Source organism: Acromyrmex echinatior, chromosome 5 (genome assembly GCF_024713525.1).
Source record: "Acromyrmex echinatior isolate Ae372 chromosome 5, ASM2471352v2, whole genome shotgun sequence".
Taxonomy (NCBI): Eukaryota; Metazoa; Arthropoda; class Insecta; order Hymenoptera; family Formicidae; genus Acromyrmex; species Acromyrmex echinatior.
The window spans coordinates 1,986,486-2,006,552 of record NC_141856.1 but is presented as its reverse complement, the minus strand read 5'-3'; the positions used below and the strand labels follow the sequence as shown (position 1 = coordinate 2,006,552).

The following is a 20,067-nucleotide window of genomic DNA, read 5'->3' as shown; positions in this document are numbered from 1 at the left end:
AATCAAGACATTGAGGAAGACACAGTAGGAGCATACGATCGGAGAGATCAAAAGGCTCAGCGGAAGCCAGGCGAATGCGCTTAAAAATGCTGTAGAGATCATTGGGAGTGATTGGAGCAAAATTGAAGGAATCGAGGAAACGTGAGGAGAGGAGGAAAGAAGGTGAGTAAAAGAGTTAGAGGAATAAGATGAAGAAGAGTATCAAGAAAATAATTATAGGGGGATATTTAGGAGGGAAGGATTTCTGAGATGCAGAGGTATAGAAGCAGAGGAGGATTGTGCGCTACCAAGGCCACGGAGATTTTTCCAGAATTGGAGCGAGGAATCCGTTGTAAGGGAGGTAGAGAGGAAGAATTTTTTCTTATGATGAACAGCAATATTCAGTCGTTCCGCAAACCCTCGTAGCACTGCCAGTCCGCAGGAGACTGAGATCGTCTGAATCTAAGAAGGGCACGTTTCTTCAGCTCAATGAATCAGACTGTACCATTCAGTCACGGCGCGGGAGGCCGAGAAATCCGTCTACAATAATCGCGAATCGATCAAAAATTGCAGTAAGAGAAGCCGTAAAGTAAGAGACTATCTCATCAACGTGCAATTTATAAAGGGGACCAGTCTATCAGCCCGCAACTCATACTTGATGTCCTCAGGCCTGATTGCATGAATGTTACACGAAATAGACACACGATGTGTCAGGGCGATGTGGTCGCGGAATATCCAGCGTCGCTTGGATGGTCATTCACACTGATTGCATCGCTGACTCCGCATTTAATCACATTAATGCTTGACGAGACAAAAATAAGAAAAGTGATTGCCGAATTACATGTTAAGCAAATTGGAGCATCAATTAATTACCTAAGAAAGAACAGCGACGCGATATCGAGTAACAGTTTGGCGTTATAGTCAATTTGACCAAGACATATTGACATTGAAGTCACCCAGGCACACGATCGTATCGGTTATACATGTCGCACAGGATAGGCATGACTCTATAAAATGCAAGTCGGAAGGTGGCGCATTCGGAAGGCGATATACGCAGACAACCGCCACCCGCCGACTGCGAGCAAGATGAAGAGACACAGCAATAGTCAGTGAGAGCACTCACCGGCAAAACGCCCAAGCCGATCGGGGAGAATTAGAAAAACTCATCGATATATAGCACGACACCACCTTCGTGGTGGCCTGTGGATCTGTTTGAGCGAACGAGCACATAGTTTATGTCAACGAATCCAGAGTCGATCGAATTCTGCAACCAAGCAACGAGCGACCTAACGTTGATGTGCGCAACACGCAGTCCGCCAAGAGACATCCGAAGCCGAAACCGAAAATTGAAATGAATCTGCAGGAAGTCACGTAGGATCATCTCCATCGCAAGCGGCGGGGACAGGGGAGCGGGATGAAAGGGAGCGGATGGAATAAAACAGACCCGAGGACGGAAAGAAGTGAATCCGGAGATATGTAACGATACGAGGGCGTATTATTCCTGACGCGAAAATGAGTGATCCCCCTACGCCTACCATATGCCGCCGCCAGTTGACGAGCTTCAGCAAAAGTGTACCACTCAGACGCACTTAGTCCGCTCGCAAATAAAGATCTTCTCGGCCGGCTAGAATCCGCAGATATCAGATGCGTTCAGTCCACCCCTCCGACGAGTCCTGGCGATCGGTTCATGGCGCCTCGCTATTGTTGTAAATTTGACAATAAGTGGATACGAGGACGAATTTCTGCCAGGAATCCTGAAGGCCCGCGCAATCTCCGATGAAGACACCGAGACAAGAGAGGATGAAACTTTTGTTATAATCTCAGTGCAGTTTTCTGAAGGGACTTTTGGTAGACTGAATACGATGAGCTCATCGTCTCTCTGCTCATTCATTATGTATTCAAAACTAGCAGACAATCCAGTAAGACATGAGAACCATCGGCAGAAGTCAGGGCCAGCACGCACCTCCAGCCTAGCGAGGCGTTCCTCAAGGATGACCTGTCTCGCACTTATAGCAACCAGATTAGCGATGGTAGATAGGCCATCTGTTGCCGCCGCCAGTCGATTTGTCGCACCCTCAACATCTCCGAGACGCTGTAGCACTCCATCAAACTAAATCCTAGCGTTAAAAGTCGCCAGAATAGGCTTGAGACGATCTAGAAGACTAAGTACTGAGCAATACGAGTAATTTTGTGTTCCAAAAAAGAGATGGATTTAGTTAAAGTAGTCAAGGAGGATTTAATTGCAAAAAGAGCAGATGAGACATCAGAAAGCATCTGGGAAAAATCCGCATTCCGTCATTCTCGTCAGATAGAGGTGAGAGAAAAGGCGGCGAGACGCAATCAGCAAAGGAGGCATCAGCCCCAAGCAAAGGCAACGACGATCCATTCCCAGCCGCAAGAACAGAATCGCAATCATCGGAGGAGCGCAAATCATTGTCAGCACCATAGAAAGCGCAAGAGCGCTTACGCGAAATAAAGCATTTACATTTGGTACACGTTGACTGACTCATGCTAAAGTATACAAAGTTAGACATAGACATATAAGAGAATGTGTTTACGCGTAGGATCACACAAATAAAGCACACAGTAAATTAACAAAATAATTATTTATAACTGTGCCTGTCCTTTAAATAAAGGTAGAAGCGAATGACGAATAAACAATAACGATAACGAATATAACGGTTATATTTGAACATAAAATTATGATGTGATTATATAAATTATTACGCAGTAACAAAATATTACAAGAATGTAATGAAAAACATAGTACAACGACTAACGCAGTACAAACGCACTAATAAAGTAACGAAAACGCAGAAAGATCGTGTCACTCACTCACAGAGATACATTCTGCTTGCCAACCAGCATTCGCGAAAACGCTAAAATTAAAAAAAACGTTTAAAGTAAAAAACATTAAAAGTAAAAAAGTTAAAAACTGATGTGTTGCAATAAGTACCAATGACTGTAATATAAAGCACAATAATGATATAAAACAGTATTTCTCACAAGAGAGACTGCAAAAGTTGAACAAGAAAGCGAAATCAGAGCGAAGCAGTGAACAGAGATGTTGACAACACGAAGTGTCACATGAGACTCAATAAGATGGTGAGTATAGAACTGTAACGGATGGGAGAGGGAGAGTATGTGAGAGACTAGCGTCTCACTTCGTGGAAACTTAAACATTAAGAGTTTATTCTGAGTTTATTTTCGATAGTTCTACAGTTCTATATAGAATAAATAAATAGTTCCGATTAAAAGCCGAGAAAATTTAAAATGAGTTTGAGATCGGTAATTCGAAAGAAAAGCAAGAATTCTTTCAGTCGACCGACATTAATTGTCATTGAACGCATGCATAAATTGAGCTCGTGATTTCATCTCGAGCATGATCTTAATCCTCGTTAAAATCATCGAATTCGTCGTTCTTTGTTCTTTTTAAAAACAATTCGTTACACGCAAACAAGTTGTCGTTACCGGTAACGGACAATCGAAAGTTCTAGAACGATTCAATTCGCGCACGCGAGCGCCGCGCTCCAACGAATACGTCACGCGCTGTCACCAATCCCACGCACGGATTTTCTGTCGCGCATGACTGTTACGTTGAACGTCGTTAGAAAAGAATCCAAAGCGCCAATCAATTTTGTACACCTAATGCCACGTAATAATTACGATTGTGGCAAATTTTTATTGGATTTTTCCCAAAAGGGAAAGCTCAGGCCGAAAGCAATAAATGCTTCGATCTCGCCGTCCTCCTTCTTACTTCGAAAAAGTTCTTAGAGTTCTTAGAGTTATAATCTCGCTTCGTAAAATCGCCGTGCTAACCGCTTAGTGAAATCGCTATAAAACGAATCTTTTGAGAAGTGCCGAGAAAATCGCCGAGAATTTTCATCACCGTGATTCCAAATTATATTGGAAAAGGTGACCGAATTTAATATTCTGTTAATCTAATATTTAATTAATTATATTTTTTGACTTTGTAACTGTGCATATTAAAGAAAATTCTTTTGTTAAATTACAAAGAAACGAAGTTCTCTTTACTGTCGTTTATCATATCAACCGTGTGCCTTTTTCTCACTCGAATCTTTCGCGCGGTGCGCTCTCGCACAATGAGATATCAGGTTCACACAGGGTCAACTTTGTTTAAAAAAGTAAGTGGATCCAAAAACTTTTGCACGAAATATTTATTATTGCCTTATTAGTATATATATAAAATTTGATCCAGTTCGTAATGCTACGTACTATTTTATCAAATTTGCAAATAACTATTTAAAAATGTATTGTAGTTTTACATAAGAATCAATCATCACTAATAAAAAAATTAAATAATTTTTAAACAACTGAGATAATTATGCTCAAATTTTACACAAATACTCAATCATAATAATAAAACAATGCATGAAATTTTTATATTTTTGTTAATGTTTTGAGATGTAACATACTTAAATGAGACGAGGATTGAGAATTCGAATTTTATAGATTTTATAGATTTAATAGATTTGATGCGTTTTTGCGATTAGAGAATTCAAAATATTGTTACTTTTTAAAAGCGAACTTCTAGATTAAAAATAATCTTAATTTTAGGAATCAACAGTATTATTGCAATTCATTGATCAGCTGTTTAAAAATAAATTAAACTATTTCTTGCTCTTAGCGTAATCCGAAACTAACGACGTGACGAGATTCCGGTTTCTTTGTTTTCTTTTCGTTCATTAATTTCTTTTTTAATTCTTTGTTTTTTGGTTTATTTTTTTGGTTTAATTTTTTGTTTTTAATTCTTTATAGTCACACTTAAAAAAAGCATGATGGTTACTCTGGGTTACAATAACCCAAATTATTTTTGAAGTGTTATCAAATCAATAGTATTAGTTCCATTGATTTCAAAAAATTCCAGGTTTGGTAAAGTCATAGCATTACGAACTAGATCAAACTTTATACAAATACTAATAAGACAATAATAAATATTTCGTGCAAAAGTTTTTGGATCCACTTACTTCTTTAGACGAACCTGACGTTTCATTTTGAATTTTGAGTTTCTCAACTTTTAATCGGAACTATTTATTTATTCTATATAGAACTGTAGAGAATCATCGAAATTAAACTCAGAACTCTTAATATTTAAGTACATAATTTTATCTTTTGAGAAAATGGAACAACTGACGTTGTAGTAAAAAATTGTAGTAAAAAATTTAATTTTAATATTAAAAAAAATTGTAAACGTATTAACTTTGGAAAAATAAATTTTATTACTAAATTATATCTTTTTAAATTTATAATATTTAAAAATGCAGTGTTCGCCCAATTTTCTTGAGATGATTTATCATAATCTCGGTCATTTTGACCCATGGTAATCATGAAGGATTAATTTTTTGTTTTTTTATATTTAAAAATTTTTTGTGTTTGTAATTTATTTTGTTTTAAGATAAGTTTATATGTATATAACAATCGTAGATATACATATAACATATGTATGTACAATCGTGGAAAAATTTCCGGACATGGAACTTAAATTGTATATATTTACTAAAATTGTATATATTTAGATCATCGTAACTCGGTAAAAAATTATCGCAGACATAAAAATAAAAAAGAATTTTAAAACTTATACTTTAACATGCTTTTGATCGATTTTCCAAAAATTTCGTCTTTACAGTTCTTATCTTAATAAATATCATGTTGTTGTATTTCTTAAAATTACGTACATTTAAGAGTACGCAATTTGCTAAAAGTTTTTTTTCAAAAAGTTCAATATTTTTGAAATCAGAACAAAGATTTACTTTTAAAATGCTTTTTAAAAAATTTTCTAATGGTTTTCCTTTATTAAATTACACAATATTGAAACTAAACTTGCTAAATAACCAACGATGAAATTTGATTAAAAAAATCATCATAAAAAATTTTATCTTTTCAATTCTGTAGAATTAAATATAAAAACGATCAGAAGCTTGTTAAAGTTTGAGCACACGCTTTGAACTTCAAAATATTTCTTTAATTTTTTACAATGGTATTTCATCGAATTTTAATATTCATTGCGAGCTATGCAAGTGTCAATAACGAGTAATTCAGTCAAGAAAAATCACTAGAAAATTAAAAAAAAAAAAACATTTTGGAGATAAATCTTTGTACTATTATATTAGGTGTTGGAATTAATTCGTAGCGTTTTTAATGAAAGAATGTTATTTATTTCACATGAGCATTAAAAAATACATTAATGAAAGTACTTCCCATCACTTGTAAAACGCTACGAATTAATTCCAACACCTAATATAAAAATATCGAACTTTTAAAAAAAAAAAACTTTTTATCAAACTGCGCACTGTTAAATGTACGTAATTATAAGAAATACAACAACGTGATATTTTATTAATAGATACAGAACTGTAAAGACACAATTTTTTTTTAAAGCATGCAAAAGTATAAGTTTAAAATGATTTTTTACTTTTTGGTTGCGATGATTCTTTACCGAGTTACGACGAATGAATATTATGCAATTTTAAATTACATGTCCAGAAATTTTTCGACGATAGTGCATACAGGGTGATTCAGAATAAATGTTTGTCCTTAAAGTGTCATATTTCTGACTTAATTCTAAGATTTTTCTTTTGCGAAAATATTGTCTAAAGCTTAGTTTTTAAATTACAAGAAGAAATAATTAGCGTATCACAGGCCGCGTAGAGAAGACGGGAGAAGCGGCGCTCACGGACAGACGCGAGCTGTTTATGCGTGGGGCATACTGACCGGACGTATTCACACTTTAATAAAAACACATTTCTTCTTACTTTTCCTCTCTAACACACAATCTCTTTGTCTTTCACGTACTTTAAATATGCTAATTTCGTTAAATTATAAATTAAAATGATGAAATTAAAATGAATATTGAACCCTTTGAGCATCGGATTATTTTTTAACTGCATTGGTTAAATTGTTATAGAAATGTTGTAAAATTAGACAAGCGAAAGTAGACAATAATTATGTGCGATAAACATTATAAAATTATTATTGACATATAAATCAAACGATTATATCAGTATGTCGAATTTTAAGAACGTTTCTTACAATTTGATGACCAAAATACTCGTTAGATTTAATTGTATGTCAATAAGCGTTACAATAGCAATTATTGTCCAATTTCTCACTTTTAGAAAAATTTCTCTAACAATTTTATCTGCTATAGCGCTCGTAGCATTTATTACATACTTATGAAAAATCTTATAAGAAATGCGATCGTACTTCTTACTAATTAAAAAGTCATGAATGTTTAAAACAAAAAAAAAACGTAAATCAAATATTTTAAAATTATTATTATCTTAATTATGAAATTATTACCTTGTAGATGTTCAATGATTCCACTTTGCTCTAGTTTATTGAAATAATTAGAGAAATAAGTTTGTATGCATCATAATAGTGCTCGACACTACGATTTACTGTAATTCAATTTCTTCACTCAAATATTAAATGTCTTTTAAGTATGTAGCTACCAAGTCACGCGTTTTCACGATGAGATTCTTCTTTTATAAATTGTTTCACGTTTCAACATATTGACACTTCGATTACACTTATTTGATAAAACGAGGAAATTAAAAACTGATTTATTAATTAATCACTGACAATCACAAACGATTAATTATTCGACGATTGAAAATCACACCAAGGAAGAAACACGTCTGTATGTCTGTATACAATACAATATGTATTATGTGCGCAAGTAGCTGACCGACTTTCTTGGTTATGGGTGCACTGAATGCAGTTCACGCAGCACCTTAGATGCATGAACTGCACTCACAGCATCCATAACCAAAAAAGTCATTCAGCTGCTTGCCGCATGTAAATACATATTGTGTTGAATACGGACTTATGTCCAATTTCTTCACCTCTAAGTAACTTTATCCAAGAGATATCTCCCAGAATACAATGGAGATAAATCTCCTGGATAAGGTTATCCACAACTTATCTGGAAGTGAAGAAATTGGGCATTAGGGCGACTTTTATCAAGCTACGGTTAGCTTAACCAGAGGAAGAGAGAGAGAGTCTAGTAACTTTTAACAGAGATAGAAGGACTCTTCATATAAAAATTAAATAACAATAAATAAAGGGCAAATTAAAACTCAAACATATTGAAAATTTAATAATTAGATTGAATAAAATACAAATAAAGAAAACAGTCAAAATTCAAATATAAAACATGTAATTAAAAATTAAAATTAAACAGTAGGTGCCATAAATATTATAAGTTTCGGCTATCGGATTGAGCCTTCTTCAGACATTAGCTTCGCAAAGATCGATGTACAATTAATTATCAAAAATACATGCATATTCTTTATAATATCAGCTCAAGTAAGTCTTTATGTACTCGACGTTCGCATACGATTAGACAGTCATATGTATTATGTCTCTTGGAAAAAGATCTAATCAGTAAAAAAAGTCTTCTGACGAAATACTAAACACATAAAATAAAGTAACATAACAGAATTCTAATAACTAAAAAAACTCACCAAAAGCCATGTATAAATTATTTGAACAAGTTCGTCGATATAAATATAAAAACCAATTAAAGTCCAAATAAAAAGAACTACAATACATCAAGTAACTGACATATTATTGAAGGTGCCAGTTTAAAGTGAACATACATAATAGTGTATATATTATCTAAATTTAATATAATATATTATCATGAAAAGTAACTTATATATTATTGAAGGTGTGAGTTCAAAACGAACATACGCATTTTCAATAACATGTAAGTTACTTTTTATGATAATATATTATATTAAATTTGGATAATATATACACTTGTATGTTCACTTTAAACTGGCACCTTCAATAATATATCAGTTACTTGATGTATATCAGAAATATATTAAGCATACATAATATTGAATTTTGTGATTCAATCCCGAATATGCCTTTCGGATGTCTTACAGACTTTTTACTGCAGCTACGCTAAAAGCAGAACATCCTTCGGACGTCCTATGGACGTTCAGGGCATTAGGACATAACCAGGACATTTGAGGACATACAGCGGACATCCAAAGGACATGTATTGTGAGAAAACATTATTGCACATGTGTGATGTCTCTGTGGATACCTTGTGGCATACAGAATTGCAGCTTCACATGCATTCCTTTTACCGAATATTAGCAGCACATCAACTTCTCATTATAAGAATACATTTTCGACAAACTGAGACTGAATTATGATTCGATCTAACAACAGACTATCAATAAAACAGAACACAAGAACTGTTGAAGCGTTCGAGCTACACTATACTACAAGTTATACAATATATTAATATTTTTTTCTACGTACATATTACATACATGTATGTAATAAATTGTGAACTAAAAAAAATTTCGGAATATTACGAATTTCGAAATGGCTACGTCTGTTCCTCACGTCTGACTATAAGATCATCTCAAAGAAGTATACGGCTATATGATTGCTTGACGCGCAGGCCGTGGGGAACGAGCCTGGCAAGCGCACCGTCCGAGCTATGGTGGCTTGCTGCGGTGTGAACAGCGCGAGGCGTTTGTCAGCCAATCCTCAACTCCTCGCGCAACAAGCCATCGCGATGGCGAATATTCGGCGCTTCAGAAATTAATATTTCGAAAATCGGGAAATGATTGAAATCTTTTTGAGAACTCAACTTAGTTCACTCTAAAGCGTACGGGTGTACATATAGAAAAATATTACGCATGTGTTGTGCATGTGTGTGTTGTGTGTGTGTGTGTGTGTGTGTGTGTGTGTGTGTGTGTAAATATAACTTATTTTAAATAAATAATAAGTATTTTAAAAGGGAATTATTTGATGATTTTATCGACAACGTTTATGAATAAGATAGAGCAGACTAAACTGAGTCGAAAAGTCCTTTACTATTTTGTAATTTTCGCAATAGTTAACAAGATATTAATTATTAAAATATTGGTTTTCAAGAATTTTTTACTCAAGTACTATCAACTTTACAGAAAAACAGTAAGAGACAAAAATTGTTTATTTTGTTCTCATGAAGCTCTAGAAATCTTTTTAGAATTTTTTAATAAATCAACTTTTTAGTATTGCTTACTTACCTTTTAGTATTTTTTTTATTAACAACTGTTTTTATCAAAATGAGAAAATGCGGTACTAAAAATTCTGAAAAAATTCCTAAAGCTTTGTGAAAAAAAAATAAATATTTGTCTCTTGCTCTATTTGGTTAAAGTTAATAGTACTTGAGTAAAAAATTCTTGAAAACCAATATCGGCGATATTTAGTAATTAATATTTTGTTAACTATCGCGAAAATTATAAAATGATACAAAGCTTGTCACTCAGTTTAATCCGCTCTACCTGTCCGCGAGCGTTGTTGGCTTAACAATTATCAAACACCCTGTATTATCAAGAAAATATTCTTTGTAAAGATAATCATTAAGAAAAAACGCAAGTTTTATTCTTATTCAGAAGAATAAAAATAAAACTTGCGTCTTTTCTTATTAGCATTAAAATGATATTTTTCAGTAGTATAACAGCGGCGATTCTGGGCCAGGGACGGCGGCCATCAGGCGCCGGCGTCGCGGTCGCGAAATCGTTCAGTGTAGAAACAAGTAGCAGCAAAAACAATGTTGTTCATTTGTTTCTTCACAACGATCAATTCTTCAGTCGTCTAGTGTGTCTTGTCATGCGTGTGGACCAGAACATTACGCCTATTCTGAAAAAATGGCAAGTTATACTCTTCAAGAATATACTGACATGATTATCATGTACGATGAAGCCAGAGAACACAATCTTGCCGCTGCCCGGAATGATTTCTTGCGCGCGAAAGACATCCCGATGTACAAGTTATTTTCGATATGTTCGACGTTCGGGAAATGGGATCAGTGTTGCGGACTGGGCAATGCATGACGGACGCTGGAAGAATGCATATTGGAATACGCGTAGAAGATGAAGAAAGAATCCTGCAAGCGTTTGAAGAAAATCTCAAAAACAGCGTACATCTTGTCGCTCATGCCCTCGGTCTCTCCCGACATGTGGTGCACAGTGCTCTACGCCGCAACGGACTGCATCCGTATCATTTTCAATGGGTGTAGCAACTTCTTGAGAAAAACGAAGAACCGCGCATCTGTTTTTATGAAGATATTTGTATTACTTTTATAAAATGTTTTCGCTGGTTTTTAAAGAAATATTAACTGTCAGCGAAATGTAACGTAGGATTGCTCGCGCAATGTTGATTGTTGGCGGAATTTTTTTTTTCCCGACCGCATCCTGTGGACAGACGATGCAACGTTCACACCGAATGGCGTGTTTAATTCACGCAATAATTTATTGGATGAAAATCCGCACACTGTTCGCCAAGGTGCATTTCAATATCGCTGGTCGATAAATGTGCGGGCAGGAATAGTAGCGAACTGAATCGTAAGTAGTAATAGGTTTATAATTTAAGTAATTCTCTCTTTCTCCCTCTCTCTCTCTCTCTCTCTCTCGTACTTTTTAAAATCACAACCTTGTCATAATTTTTAGATCGGTCCTTTCTTTCTCCCGCCATGTCTAACGGGAGAAGTATACTTTTGCCGACTTTTTGGAGAATGAGTTGCCCTTTTCAAAAATATTCCTCTTCGCGAACAGAGAGAAATTCATTTTCCAATACGACAGGGCTCCTGCGCACTTTTCGCGGCAGGTAGACACGCATTATCCGGACAAGTGAATCGAGGCCCAATCATTTGGCCGGCGCGGTCGTCGAATCTTAATGTGCTCGATTTCATTTGGGATCACATCAAAGATTTAATCGAGCATATTCGTAATGGAACTGTACTGTATTCGTACTGAAACTGAGGCACGAGAAGTGATTCTCGCAGCTTTCAATATCATTACACCAGAAATGGCGCACCGCGCGACGCGCAATATTATTCGAAGAGCCGAAATCTGCTTACGAGAACGAGGAAGGCACTTTGAACAATTCTTGTATTAAAATGCAAGAGTGGATTAGATCTATTGAAGATACCACTTAAAAAAAAAATGCGCCATGTCAAAACGAAGAACCGCGTGTACATACAGAAAAATGTTACATATGTATGATTGTTTTAAATAAATAATAATTTTAAAAGGTTATTTGATAATTTTACTGACAACGTTCGAAAATAAGATAGAGCGGATTAAACTGAGTCGATAAGCTCTGTACCATTTTGTAATTTTCGATTAATTACTAAATATCGCCGAATATTGGTGTTCAAGAATTTTTTACTCAAGTACTATCAACTTTACAGAAATAGAACAAGAGACAAATGTTGTTTATTTTCTTTTCACAAAGCTCTAAGAATTTTTTCAGAATTTTTTAGTACCGTATTTTCTCATTTTGGTAAAAATAGTTGTTAATAAAAAAATGCAGTACTAAAAGATTGATTTATTAAAAAATTCTAAAAAGATTTATAAAGCTTTATGAGAACAAAATAAACAATTTTTGTCTCTTGCTGTTTTTCTGTAAAGTTGAATAAAAAATTCTTGGAAACCAATATTTTAATAATTAATATCTTATTAACTATTGCGAAAATTACAAAATACTAAAAGACTTTTCGACTCAGTTTAGTCCGCTCTATCTTATTTTCGAACGTTGTCAGTAAAATTATCAAATAACCTTTTAAAATTATTATTTATTTAAAACAATCATACATATGTAACATTTTTCTGTATGTACACGCGTACACTTTAGAGCGAACTAAATTGAGTTTTCAAAAAGATTTCGATTATTTCCGATTTTCGAAATATTAATTTCTGAAGCGCCGAATATTTGCCATCACGATGGCTTGTCGCGCGAGGAATTAAGGATTGGGTGGCAAACGTCCCGGGCCGTGCATACCGCCGCAAGCCTCCATAGTTCGGATGGTGCGCTTGCCAGGCTATTCCCGCTCCCCACGGCCTGCGCGCCAAGTGATCGGTAGCCGTACATGCTTCGCAGTAGTGGGCCGAGTGAGCGCGCCTATTCGGCTATCTTTAAGGATTAATATCTCGTTAACTAATGAGGAAACTTATAAGATGATAGAGGATTTTTTGACTCAGTTTATTCTGTTCTACGTGCCCATGAAATTTGACAATTATTTCCATTGTATACTCTGTGTACAATGATGTGAAGAAGAGCATCAAATGCGCACGTATTGCACACAATGATTTCTCCTTTTAATTAAATGATCTGACATAAGTTTTCATTTTTCATAATAAAAATAATGATTACGTCTTGCGATTCAATATTGTCCCTTCCAGGATATTTATCCAAATAAAATTATTTCTTAATATGGCTAGATAATTTGACATCTTTTGTTGTCAAGCCAGTCCGGTTTTCTTTATAATTTAAAGAACATATATCACTGGAAACAGAACAAGCTGAATCTTTAAGATCAATTTCTATTTTATCATGTGAATCGACTTTTATTGTGTCATGCGAATCTGTTGCATCACACAATACTACTGTCAGTGGTATCTGTAGGATCATATACGTCTTTTTCATTTGTAAAGCTGAAAGTCAAGAAACGAGTCTGTACGATCAAAACTATTGGTTTCGATTCGCTTTGGGAATGTTTTAATGTCCTGCTGTGTACAATTTTCAGCAAAATCGAGACTGATCTGCTATCAAGATAATCGGGATGGCTAATAACAAGTTTATCCACTCTCAATGGAATACATCTTTTGAAGTATCTACTTTTATGTTCTGCAAAAATTGATTTTACAGAAAAAAATGTCACAGTTTCTATATTTCTTTTAAAACATGGTCGCATGATTTCTGTCTATAGAGGTAAACTTTGAATAAAATTTTTTATTTTTTTTTGCAGCTGCAGGATTGTACAAAGCATTAATTACATCACCATTTTATGACTTTAATGCCAAATCATTAGCTGTAACGTACAGGGTGGGCCATCTATTGGTACGTTTTTAAAAATGCGATCAAATGAGCATACATTGATATTTTTTATTAATTTTTTTTTTGTTGTGAAGCTAAAAGTATCCGCGTCAAGAATGAAAAACGATTTCGTTCATGTGGCTCCCTCTACTGGCCTTACAGTATGCCATTCGGTCACCCCAATTATTAATGACATTTTGGACTACCTCGGCGCCAATTTCACTCAAAACAGTCGTAATATTGTTTTTCAAAGCTGGAATTGTCTCACACTTTGGGCCACAGCCTCAATATTCTCGGGTGTGCGCACTGTCCGAGCTCTGGGACCACTTCTGTCATCCACTAACATCCCTTTCTCACGAACTTTCCTCACCAATTTGCGTATAGCTCCTTCGGTGGGTGCTCTATCACGACCCATATTTCTTTTCAAAATTCGTACAGTTTCGGCGACACAGCACTGACTTTGAAAATAAGTTTTTAAAATTTCAAAACGCTCTTCAAGAGAAAACATGTTGTTTCGTGCCGCGGACGGTATGACTAATAAACTGTCAAAATTTCGGGTCTGTAGCTCGTTCGGTGTTGCCATACGACGAAATTCAAAAACGTACCAATAGATGGCCCACCCTGTACATGTCGTCACTCCGAAGTTTGTGAAGTTGGCACCCCTAAATGCGAATTTTGACAAAATCTAAATCGCAATCGATTGTCCACGATTTGTCCACATTTGTCCATAAAAAATAATTTTTTGTCCACCCTCCAAAAAAAATTATAAATAAATAAAAAATTCTAGCACCTCTATGAGTACTTTCTTTTAAATTATGTGCGGGATTCGATTGTCCACCATGTGTACGCATATGTCCATGTATAAATGTCGTTTGTCCATCTCGCAAAATCGAGTTATTAACAAATTAAAGTTAAAAAATTACCTCCCAGAACGTGTGTAACAAGTTTAAAGAAAGACCCTTCCTTTAAGAAAAGTTATTAACAGATTCCCCCCCCCTTTCCCCCACGAAATATCATACTTCCGTATGCCATATGTTTTTAAGCCTTAGAACATCGTATATACTGTTTTCTTACCATATTTTTGTTAAATCTGAAATATCGTTTTATAAGGTCATTCTCAAGTGATATATAACTTTGTTTTGATACAATCTGCGACTTCTGCGAAGAACAATTATTTTGGACAATAGACACTATCGAAAACATCTGAGCAACGCTGATCGAGTATGGCGCATGTGCGACCGCCTGTTAATTTTTTATTTTCAGCATCGAACCGCTCGCGCCTGTTTCGCGCTGCGAGCCAGCTAGAGAACCTCACAGAGAGAGAGTCGCAAACTGCATCACGTCTCCTCTGATTGGACTTAGTGATCGAGCTTTGGAGAGTCATGATGTGTCATTAGATGACTGCAAAAACAGTACGCTATTGTCACCTTATGCTGTAATTTCCTTTTCGATTGGTAAGGTCTTTGTAAATGATACATATTATTAATCTTGAAATATGTACCTTCCTCTATTGTACATGTATACACGAAATAAATAAATTCAACAATGATTCCAATAAAAATATATCTTACTATTATAACAGTACTTAAAATATACAAATTTTAATAAGAATTATTATAAATTATTATATTATGTTCTTTAAAACTACAAATTTTTACATTTTGAATATTGAGATTTGTGCAAAATGCCTGCCGGATGCAGTGCTCCCAAATACACAAACTCTAATAAAGACGGATATTGCTGCACAACATTTGCAGTAAAAAATTAATAATATATATCACTTACAAAGACCTTACCAATCGAGAAGGAAATTGCAGCACAAGGTGACAATAGCGTACTGCTTTTGCATGATCTAATCTAAACGGCATACCCCCACCATAGTTCTATGGAGTTCGATCACCAAATTCAATCAGAAGAGATCGGGTCACATGATGCAATTTGCCACTCTCTTCCTGTGAGAAAGTTTGGACGTCCAAACGACGTCCTGTTCGTCATATAAAGACGTATTAGATACGTTCCGAAGAGACGTCCAGTAGACGTCTTTTGTACGTACAATGTACCGCCTAAAGACGTCCAACAGAAGTCGTTAGTACGTACAATATACAGCCCAAAGACGTCCAATTCATATCGTTACCTCGGTCAAAATCAAAATGATTTTCAGAGATGCCGGAGGGTTTGTGGGTTATCATCGTATTGTAATTCATTGCTATATTGTCAACATTTCATGAACTTTATCGTTCACTCCATCAGGATGGGGATCCTCGTCCTGATGAAGTGAATGGTAAAGTTCACGAAATGTTGACAGTATAGCAATGAATTACAATACGATAACTCACAAATCCTCCGGCATCTCTGAAAATCATTTTGATTTTGAAATGTTTTTTTATTAAAAATCATAAAAAGTTCAATTTTATTGTATCACCTAAGGTAACAAACATTTAAAAAATAGCTATTTTTTAAATTTATGCGCATTACGAAAGTCTAAAGCCAAAAGATAATGAAAATGTTTCAACGAAATTGACATTTCAGTTCAAAGGACAGGAAACATCATGAAGAATGATGAGATTAGATTTACAAAAGAAAGATTAGATTTACAAAACATTCATGTGCGTAAAAAATAAAATCAGATTGATATAATTTTTTGTTACAGAAAATACATATAACTATAGATGAGACAAATAAAAGTTTCTTCTTTTTTAAATACACAGTTATATATTACTTACACTTTACTTACCAAGATTAATATAGCTTTATACAATTATAAAACATTTCTTTTACAACTATACAACACTTTATATGGTTTACAGGTTTATAAATTAAATTTTATATTAGATTTTATACACTGCATAACAATCTTATACAAGATATTAAAAGGGTATGAATGAAGACAAAGGTAATGATTAAGAATATAATTGTAGAATTAATAATAAATGTTGAGATAGAAGTTATTCCGTATTCTTATCGCGAGTTTTTGGAATTCTGTCTGCTGCTCGCCGGAATCAATTAATTACGATACCTTCAATGAAACAATCATCATCATATTGCGATATCTTTTTCATCTATAAATGAATAAATATGATCGTCATGTTATACAGAATCTCCAAATTATCAACACTCGTTTTATTTTATCTGATTTCTGTCGCATAAATCCCCGCGTGACATAAATACCGGAGTTATACTATATAAAAAAATCAAATTTTAAAAGATATAAAATTATGGATTCCAAATATAATTTTTTGTCCTGCATAAATCTGAGTAATTGTGAAATGTTTGATAGGAGTTGTTTACTTGTGTTAAGAAACAAGGTTTACAGGAATTTGTAAAATTAAAACTTTCCTTACAGAAGAATATAATTTATATATACTTATTTGTAAGAAAACTAAATTTTTTATTACAGAATTCTATAATTTCATATTTATGAGATTTCATTTTAGATTCTCTCTTACCAAAAAATATATGGGCAAAATAAGTTCCTTCCAATCTCTGTTTCTACTTCCTTCCCAACTTTATGAAACTTTAAAATTAATTCTACAATGTGTTCTTTGTTTCCTGTTTCTTACTGTTTGTCTCTTGCCTTTTTGGTCAATAAGACATGAGACAAACAGCAAAAAACAGAAAACAAAAAAGCACATTGTAGAATTGGCCTAAGAGCTAAATTAAGAGCAAAGACATATGCCAGTATGTGTCGTATAAAGTTGGCTGAATCTTTTCCTCCGTAGGTAAAAAACATATTTTATTTTATATTTTACTTTTAAAAGAAACAAAAGAATTAAATGACAAATTGATTTATTTTTCTCTATAATGTTTGATTATAGGATGACTAAAAAGTGGCAGTTAATATTTAAACAATAAAGAGTAAAAAAATTATTAGTTTTTATATTTACTACAATATTTTCAGATTCAATAAAAGAAACTTAAAATGTTTCAACTATCATACAATGCATTATCATTAAAAAAAAATTATTATTTTTGACGTATTGTTTCATTTTACTTTCCCATTTTTGTTTGACTTGGAACATTAATTAAAACAAACATTTTATATAAATATCTCAAATTATATACATATATACAGGGTATCTTCAGCCAATTAAATCACCCATTATGAGCAGGTTAAAGTTAAAGTAGGACCGAACTGAGTCGAAAAATCCTGTACCATTTTGCAGTTGACGCAATATTTAACGAGATATTAATGTTTAAAGATAGGCGAATATATACGTATGTCCGACCAGCCTACTACTGCCGGAAGAACGGTCGACTGTCCTCATCAATCGCATGGCGCGCCGGCCGAGCCGTGAGGAGCGAGGATGACTTGGCAAGCGCGCCGTTCTAAGTGGCTCGCCTACCAGGCCATCCTCGTTCCTCGCGGCCCGGCCGACGCGCCATGCAATATATATTCGCCTATCTTTAAACATTAATATCTCGTTAAATATTGCATCAACTGTAAAATGGTACAGGACTTTTCGACTCAATTCGGTCCACTCTGCCCATCTGCTCATGATGGGTGATTTAATCGATTAAAGATACCTTGTATACGTATAATACAATAAAAGTTCTGTCAATATAACATTAACTACATCCTATCACTATATTATAATATTAATATTTTAATATTAATATCCTCTCAAATACGCCATTGTGATTAACATATATTAAGTTGTAATGATAATTAATACAAGTATACATAGCCAGACTTACAAGTTGTGCTCGTGCAGTGTCTTCGGTTTGTAATAAATTTTCCAAATCCAGGAAATTTTTCCAATTTTGTAAAGCAAAAGTTGGCAAAATATTTTCTTCCTGTTTTTGCTCATTCCTCTCAACAAAAGTTTCTTTATGTCTGTTAATCCAGTTCTGGCTCAATGTTGTCACTGTTTCCAGAATTGCTCATATATCGAATTTGATCATTGTCAGATCTCTTATCATTTGTTTTTCAAAAACTGTTGAAAAATTTAGAAATTAATGTAAAATTAATATAAAATTTAGAAATTACATAAAAAAATATTTATTGTACGCAGGATGTCCCATTTTAACTTTTACACCGCAATATCTCGACAAAAGATGGCTAAAATCTCTTGAATATTGTTCACCATCATGACCTGAATAATACATATCAAGATCAAAGCCAATGCAGGTTGTTTATCTTATTTTCATTTTTATGTAAAAATGAATTTTTACAAAAATGAAAATAAGAAAAATAACCTCCAATTTTATAATGCTAAACAACATTCAAGATGTTTTAGTTTGAATCTATTGTAGTGTTTTAAAAAGCCCTTGACACCAACTATTACATTCTGGAATAAAAAATAGGATATTGTATTTAAAAAATTGACATAATCTGATGAAAAATTAACTAACTTTGGCGAAGTCAGTCAATTTTGGGCAAGTCACCCAAGATCAAACCAATGATACCTTCATATGTCCCCATTCGAACCCTACAACTTTTTAAAAAATATCTTTTCGTTTCTTTTGTTTCGCGATATTTGTTGTAAAAGATAAAATGGAATCTGTATATATGAATATATATTACAACAATAAAATATACCTGTCTCCCCCTCATATAACTTTGTAGTTGTCGTTTTAGTTAATTGCGCCTGAATTTGTCGATCAGATTGATTGATCAATTGATTTTCTTCCATTACTATATGATCTGTGCTATATCCAGGCTGTGAAGTAATATTTGAAATATCTAAAAGATATATAATATACAAAATAATATATAAAATAAATGAATAACATTCTGTTAAATATCATAGAAAACGTAATATTACCTTTTTCAAATTGATTGATTGATTCTCTTGTCGATATTTAACGGTGATCGTGTAATGCTTCCTTTTCTTGATGAAATTGAGGAAAGATTTTAATTGACATTTAAAATTCGATCACACACTCACGACAATAATAGTATAACAGCATGTACTGCCTTAGAATCACACAAATGTACAGAAACGAGTTTTCGAGACGCAAATAAACCACACGGTACGTTGGACACGCAACTGCATGTGACTACCAAGCAACAATCTGGCGTCCTGGGATGTCCGAAATATGTCCCATTTATGTCGTCATATGTTGGACGTCTAAAGTACGTCCTAATGATGTTGTATGGACATTCTATAATAATATTATATTTATAATTGTCCTGAATTATATTAATTATATTAATAATGTCCTGAATAATATATATAACATTTTTTTAATATTAATACTTCGGTGAAAAAGTTTCGCTGAAATTATTCCACGTTT

The 20,067-nt window shown here is 33.9% G+C and overlaps 1 protein-coding gene across 2 annotated transcripts in view; it reads right to left on the bottom strand.

The window, feature by feature from the left end:
* Positions 1 to 20,067, bottom strand: part of LOC105148625 (cilia- and flagella-associated protein 58) — a 550,890-nt gene that overhangs the window by 328,914 nt on the left and 201,909 nt on the right. The window lies entirely within an intron of this gene.